The sequence below is a fragment of the Talpa europaea genome (assembly GCF_964194135.1).
Source record: "Talpa europaea genome assembly, chromosome: 2".
Classification (NCBI taxonomy): domain Eukaryota; kingdom Metazoa; phylum Chordata; class Mammalia; order Eulipotyphla; family Talpidae; genus Talpa; species Talpa europaea.
The window spans coordinates 101931493-101939876 of NC_140068.1; positions in this window are offsets into that span (position 1 = coordinate 101931493).

The following is an 8384-nucleotide window of genomic DNA, read 5'->3' on the forward strand; positions in this document are numbered from 1 at the left end:
TGGTTCTTGTGTAAATTAATAAATAAACTTTTAAAAAAGAAAGAAAAGAAATCACTGAAATATCAGTTATCTAATACCTAAATGCCCTTCCCTTGCATAGCGGAGGAGTAGCCTGAGGAGAGGAGGAGACACCAGGCCCCAGACAAGACGGGGCAGACCCTGGGTCTAGACTGAAGCTGCTCATCTGATGCTCATGTACCTTCTCACCTCAGGAGCTTGTCCACCCCCAGCTGAGCCCCAGAGTCTATGTCCCCAGAGTCCTGGGCGGGGCTTATCCCCTTGTCCTCTGTGAACTCTTAGCTGTCCTGTCTCCCTCCTCTTCTCTCTCTCTGGGCTCAGGGAAAGTCATCTGAGGAGATGAAATCTTCATCCAGAGGGAGCAGAACCCCCAAGTGGACAGGTCACGGGCGGATTTGGGAGAGTCAGAGTGTCTTCAGTATCCTCCTCCCAATATGGCTTCAGATCTCTCATGGGGACCCCAACTCTCTCACATGGTCCCTGCAGAGCTCTTGTCTTAGTGAGAATCAACTACCCAATAGCCGGATGGGTAAGGGACTGGACGACAAATCCCCATAGTGGTACTGCTCAAACACCCACTTTGGCGAAGTGGGGGCATACCTAGAACAGCACTGCACCCTGTCGCGGACCAGCACAGTGGTAGACTGGCAAGGCTGTCCCAGGGATGTGAAATTCGTGTAGGATGGTCAAGGATTTGGCGCATAAATGACAGACAGACACACTTCAAGAGTGAAGATTTGAATGTAATTTGCTCAAATTGTTATGCATATTTATATATTTTTAAAAGGCACTAGGTCACACAAAATTTATTTTTCCAGCATAGCAATGTTTTTTGTTACCTAGGCATAGAATATAATTTTTTAGCTAATAGTTTATAAGTTGTTAAGCATATGTGGTTATAATACATTTTTTGAAACTGATTTTTACATATATAGAAAAAGTCAGGTAGGTAAGAAAATAGTATAATTATAGACAGGTTGTTAAGTTATTTTTTATTTAGAAACAATGACTAACTGGTTAATGGTTAAACTGTTTTGTAGGTAATTTTATCAGACTTATTTGTAGGCGACGCTTTTAGCAGCCTTGTTTACAAGCAAAGGAGGGGTTTTTTACTGTGGGCTTAGTGCCTAGATTAGACTTATAGCCATTTAGACATTTGTCTGAATTGAACGCCAAAGATTTTCATGATGAAGTCCCTTGGGGACTGTGCCTGTCTTAGGTCGTCAGGAGTCACAGACATGAGGCTGGCCAGTGCCTTCTTTAGTCTGCCCCCGATCTTACCCGTCGTTGACTGTCCAGTCCAGCGCACAGGGGAAGGGGGTCTTATTTACTCTGACTTTCTATGTGTCTGAGTAAAAGCCTCCCTCTTTCCAGTATGTTTACTGGCATTCAGCGGCAGGGGCTGCCGCAGCACCCTGTCAATTATCCCCTTAAGGGTGGAGTTGCAGGAGGTTCTTGATCTGGTGATGTATGTCAATATGGAACCAAATTCAGAAGCCTGTAGAGAAGCCAAACCTGAAGCTAGTCCCTACAAGGAGGGACGAGCACTGATTCCAGCGGAGGCCTGGTATATGGATGGCTCCAGCCAGAGCCGGCCAGCATCATGGACAGTTGTGGCTGTACACCCAGAAGTGAACACTATTTGGCTTGAAACTGGGACAGGACAAAGCAGCCAATGGGCTGAACTGTGAGCAGTATGGATGGTGGTAGCCCATGAGCCTTCCCCTCTAGTAATGTGTACTGACAGTTGGGCTGTGTACAGGGGCCTGACAATGTGGATTTCCACATGGAATCTAAGTGACTGGACAGTCATGCATCGGCCATTGTGGGGCCAGGCCCTGTGGAAAGATCTATGGGATTTAGGGCATCAGCAGCAGGTGACTGTTTGTCATGTCACAGGACATGTCCCATTGGCCTCACCAAGCAATGATGAAGCAGATCCCCTAGCCTGGGTTCGATGGCTTAAAACTGCTTAGGGCAGGATGTTGTGTAGTGATTGCACAGACATTTGCTCTACGCAGGGCAAAAGACAATGTGGGTCATTGTGTGTGCCTGGGGTCCACCTATACCTTTAGAGAAGGTTCAGACTGTTTGTGAACAATGTGTTGTGAGGCGAGCCATGCTACTCATGTTGTCTGACAAAGGTCCTGGCATGGGGCAGATTCCTGAAAAGTCAGGAATCTCATTAGCTGACTCCTGCTAAATTCTTCTCATTTGTTTATGGCTAGTTTCTACCGTATATGGCAATTGTTTAAAAATGCATTTGAAAGTAAAACTGCAAATGCTTTTTGATCAATTTCTGAATAACCAATTTGATGGCAGATGGCACTGTGTAATACAAATAATACATTTTCTAAAAAATTAGTAATTCTCTGCCAAAAAGCGGTAATTCAACATTTGGCCTTACATTAGCAAGTGAAAAGCTTTCTGGAACAAAAGGCTGTAAACATCTCTAGGTCAAGTCTTTTGATATGGATTTTGGGTCTTTTGAGGCAAGGACCATATTGGAGAAGGACATTCTTTTGCTTTGAAGTTAGAGATAGTAACTGGGTGGCAGCTTGAAGCCATGCTCCAAGAGTGAGGAAATTTCTGATAAGCCAGGAGGCTCCATAACTGGCTCCTGCTAAATTCTTCCTGTTTGTTTAGGGCTGATTCCCCTGGAGGTGACAATTGGTATGGTAGCTGTTTAGAGTGTGCATTCAAGAATAAGTCAACAACAATTTTGTGACTGATTGAGTTGATTACATGGCAGCACAAATAGTGCACTTGGAAATAGTTAATATTACAACAACTGATATGTCACATATTAACTATTATGAGAATCAGAAACTATAATCATCTCTGGCCCTGCCTCCGATGAAATATTTGTAGTTCCTTGAAACAACAATCAGCAATCTTATAGGAAAAGGAATTTTCCCTTGATCGTAAAGTTAGTTACGGAAACTAGGATTGTTATAGGGCAGCCCCGATATAAAATAAAACGGGTTGCCTGGCTGTGGGTCCTCACCTGCGCGCTTAAAAGGGACTTATTAATACTCCACTACAGGCACACACAAAAGGTTAATAAAAGGTTTATTTACAAGGAAAAAGGAAATAAGGAAATGTACAACTCAGGGAGAAAATAGGGAAATAAAGTCTTTAATGCGTCCTACCCGATCCGCCGACCTGGAAACCCAAAGGCACTCTCAGAGCTGGCCGGACACTGCGAGCTGGCGGAGAGCCAAAATGGGGGACCCCCTCCAAAGCCCATGTGTCTGGCTTTATATCCACCTGGCTGCTTAACCCCACCCTCAGGTCCCAGCCACCTTCCCTTTGGTGGTGATGGGATATGGAGTGGGGGGGTGGAGTCCACAAAGCCTGTATGGAAATAGCTTTAGGACATCCTTTTCCCCCTAACACGATGACAAGATAAATATAGAAGTAATAGGTAGAAAAACTCTTTTGTTTGATTAGAATTCCTCCCTTGATCGAGAGCTTGGGACTAGGGAAAAGTCAGTGTGGCTTGTCTGGCATTGATGCCCTCCAGGCCCTTGCTTCCTTAATAGTGAATCAATATTTTATTAAAACAATATAGTATTAGATGATGATTTCTATGTGAAAGCCTTATGTTTTTTGCTTTAATCATATAGTTATATGTTAGTCTTAACTTTATAGGTTAGTTAGAAAAAATCCCTGTCTTCCTTCCCCCAGGTAACTTCCCGTCCTTTGTTTCCCCTAGCCCTCAGTTAATCGCTCACTATGGTAAATATAGAGATGTTAGCCTCAAGTCACATAAGTTTTTTCTTGCTAGCAATAAGGAAATTGTTTGATTGTTTAAGATAAATGACTATTCCAAGAATACTTTTATTTAGGAACTGTGCCTTCTTCAAAATAAAGAATAATAAACGCCAGGACTTCTGCAGGAGGTTGAAATGAACGCTCCTGTTCTTGAAAAAAGATGTGATAATTGTTGTCTTCCTGCTTTAATACATATGCTTATGTACACTCAGGGTTTGCTTGTAATCTATAAATAAAGATTTGTTGAGACCCTCGGCAGGAGATACTTGCACCCTGATCAAGTGTTTGTGCCTCCTCACTTCCCCTCCCCCTATCCCTCAGATTCATCCACACCATCTTGTCCTTAGGGGGAAGCACTGACAGAACAGTTTGCTGGAGCTGGCTTCCGGCAGTGCAGTTGAGACCTTTTGCATCCACAGGCCAGGTGTTGTGGGGCCAGGTACCACTGACACGCTGGCAGATCAACATGATTGGACCACTACCTCGCTCTGGACAACAGTATGCGGTCACGTGTGTGGACACAGCTGCTGGTGAGACAGGGCAAGCTAGGGTTATTAGGCAGTTTTAGGGACAGTGCAGGAGGGGACCTCTGAAGAATTTAGGGAGGCTTCAGAGATAAGGACAACCAAGTTAAAGTAACCCATTCCACTAGGAAAAACAAACATCCCAGGGCCAAGGACAACATTGTTAATGCTAGTCCTGGTTTCCTTCAGGTGGTAAAGGGAGGCAGAGATTGGAGAAATGGAGAGTGGTTTAATTTATGGACACATTAAAAGGGCAGCTGTTTAACTTCAATGCAGGGATGCCCATCCAGAGGACTGGGCCATAAATTTAAAGATGCAACAAATGGGGAAAGAGAAAGCTGTTAGATAAGGAATGTGAAGATTCCCCACTCAGTAGCAAATTAAGTGAGACAGACAAGAACTAACCAATCACAAAGAAACTGATGAAGCTTTAGAATAATGAGGGAAAAAAGGTATATATTCCCTGAGACACAATTCCACTTTGGCTTCCTTGCCCCTCCCAGGCCTGGTTCCCTGGCCTGGGAGTCCCACTTTATTTCTGTTCTTTTTCTCCTCAATAAACTTTTTCTTCTTCTAAACAAAATCTGCCTCTTCTCGCTTGCTTGCCTGAGTGTCTGCGATGTTTCTGCTGCGGCTTCATGAGACACCAACCCGTGGGGGTCTAGTGGCTGGGGCTCAGCGCTGCCCTGCAGCCTGGGATCCGTTCCTGGCTGGGAGACTAGGCCTGACAATTCCGGTATCATTTTGGGGGCTCGTCCAGGATCTCACAAGATTTTGGGTAAGTCAGCCGAGAGGCACAAATTGTTTCTACCTTCAGCTTGTCCTAAACTTCTCTTGCTAAACATTTTCTTCCTCTCGGAGCCATCAAAGAGGCCATAAAAAGGACACAGGACAGTCAGTAAATGCCAAAGGGCAACTGCCTTAAAATCTCCTGTGGAAGGATAAACTGGTGACCAGACCAGGTAAGGGGACTAGCCCATCTGCCAGTCAAAGAATAAAAGTCTGGTTGTCGTCATATGAGGGACTCCGGTCTCCGAAGAGCTAGGCACATACGTCATGTAGAGGCCGTCCGGGAGCTGCACATAAGGGGCTGATCTCCCAGCAGCTCGGGCCATCCTCCCTTGCCTTCAGCAGAGGGGGAGCTGCCGAGACCCAGTAGAGGATGAATGGTCCCAATGTGACAGTTGGGAAAGTCATTCCTCACTAAGCACCACACAGGATCCGACACAGAACCCCACCCTGGTCTCAGATCCCTGTTAGGATTATTTGGATGGCTCCGTATCTTTCCTTGCTCTCTCTCTCTCTTTCTCTCTCTCTCTCTCCCTTCCCTATTCTTCCTTCTCTTGCAATGCAACAGATTTACTTCTCGCTTACCTGTGGGCTTCAGACAGGCAGTAGATATTTCAAAAACTTTTTCTCTGTCCTATATTTGATTGCAAAAAATTAATGGGCACCTGTCGGCCCGGTAAAAGCGACTAGCGTGAGGCCGCCATTCTTAAAGTCTCGGGTGACAGGTTTCTCAGCTGGCAAGGCTTCCTGATCCCCCACTTGCTGAGTGGGAATGTCGGGACTCTCTTGTCACTGATTCCTACTTTCCTCTATCATCCGTGGACTCCGAGGGTGCTCAGAATGACCAAGCTGTGACCCTTGGAACCCTGGACACCCAGGAGATCCGATGGCTCAGACAAGGCGTTCTGCTAGGTCGGCACCTAGGCAAGAGTCACGGAGGCCAAACAGTAAAAAAAAGAAAAGAAAAGGGACTTTCACCTTCTTGATCCCTCCCCTCTAGAACAAACTTCTTTCAGCTTCTATCAAGGCAACTTATAAGGTACAAAATGGTCTTATAAAAATCTTGGGGCACCCCTGGGAGCCTTTTCCCTGATGTCTATTTTAATCCTACTGGTTGGCACAGGCAGGAGAGGCTGAGTTTCATAGTATGACAGGAATGTATGTAAGTTTTGCCTCAAATCCTAGGTCCAGCTAATTAATTATACCTTTGGTATTATAAATTTGTCTCATGGCAGTTTTTCAAAAGGGAGTTTAAGACAAGTAAATATCAGGTTCTGGGCTACTGCTGCTTCAAGGGCTATGACTTAAGGAAAAAAATCAGGTTTGTTGTCTGGCAAATGGACATCATTAAAAGTTAAATCGCAGGACTTGGTCTGTGGCTTGTGTTAAGTCTCTACTGTTCAGGTGTGTTCAGGGTCTTTCATCAGATGAGGAGAATGGCTTACTGTAAGCTTGCTAGAAGCTTGGAATAGATGCCCTTTGCACAGAGACTGGTTAGGGGACGCCGGTAGGGTCCCACAAAGTCCGGTACCCCACACCTGTCTGTTCGGTGGGAGACAGGCAGAGATACATCGGTCACAGTGGTAAGGAGTGGTTAACTCCAGTGGACTTTTATGCGAGGAAACTGTTGATCACTCACAGTTAGAGCTCCGGGTTTAAATGGAGGGACGCCTCCGGTAAAAAGGCAAGGGAGAAGTGGATTGAGAATTGGGTTCAATTTGACCCTAAATCCATAATTTGACCTGTCTATAGGTTTTCTCCGCCTTTGGGGAAAGAAGCAGATGTTGGATACCTGCTTTCATTCCTTTTTTTGCATATGGGAGCCTCCTCGTCAGCCATGCAAAAGAGGCACGCATCTCTCCTGCATCTTAAAATGAGACCAATTTTCAGGAGTAATTGACTCCTATCTCACCTGTTGCTTCTCTTAGTAAGTTACTTAGACCCAAGTCTCGACATCTCTTCTGGCATCCTAGAGTTGAGAGCCAGTCGAGAAACCATAATATATGGTCCTGGTCGGATGGGACGACCTCTGACTTAACTGTAAAAATGTCCCTGCTTTGTCTCTGTGCTGCCATTGGGGGTACCTTTCTTTTATTGCTACAGAGACCATAAAATACTCTATCTCAATTCCATGGGACATGCCCTTAAGCCACATTTTTAAAATTAAAAAAAAAAAAACTAGCCCAATTTGGCCATAAATAACATCTTCTCCAGCTAACCCTCCTTGGTCACAGTCAAAACAAAAAAACAAAATGCTGGGGACTAATAATTAAAGGGGTCCACTACAGCTGGCTGGTAAAAAAGACTGCCTTTGCTCTCAATAAGCAGCTGCCTGGATTATTTTTTTCCAGTATTGAGATTATTGGTATGTCTCTGCTGCCTTCTAGTTGTGGGGGAACTAGACTCTCCCTTTGTCCACCTTGAAAAACTGTTTTGGTTCATGCTAGGGAAAAAGTTCTATGTCCCTGTGTTTTTCTGATTTTAAAGTCTAAAATGTTAAAGGTAAAAACTACTGAGTTACTCTGGACTTACTAACGAGCTATAAAAGGTGATTTTTGGTTGTGACAACTTCTAAACTGCTTATTGGACCTGTAAAAGTTTAGTTTCTTATTAAAATCAATTAATTTCTAATAAAAGTTTGAAAACAGGCAAACTGTAAAGGAAAGTCTTATTCTTCCTCTTCTCCTGTCCTCCCCATACATGGTTCTAAAAAAAAAAAAAAATGTCTTTTGTCTTAAAAATGTGCTTGGTCTCAGTGTGACAATGTAAAGCCAATTAATAATACTTAAAAATACAAACTTAAAATGTTTTTCTTGTCTAAAAAAGTTAATACAAACTGCTTAACTTTAAAATTGTTGAGGTCTTTGGTTGGTTCTAGGCTTTTATCTAAACATCTCTTGATAAGATCTTGTTCCAGAAAGACTAATTTACTTGTCTTTTCCCCTTGGAAAAAACAATATATTCTCCCAGTAAATGACTATATTTCTTTACAGAATTCAAGGTAACATCTAAAGCCATATAGACAAGTTACTGAAAAATGTTTATGGTATTAAGTGTCTAGTTTTTTTTTCTTGCTTTTGTCAACCTATCTAGTACTTGCCTAAGAAAACTTGGTATATAAAATTGTTACAGTGGCAACTCTGCAGTTGACTTAAAATTCCAGTTCTAAGAAAAAAACTAAAACTAAACTAAGGTTTTTGCTAAGTTGAGTAATAAAGTTTGTTAACCATTCTCTGAAATTTCATGTTTACATTTTGCTCCTTATTGTAAGGAAAC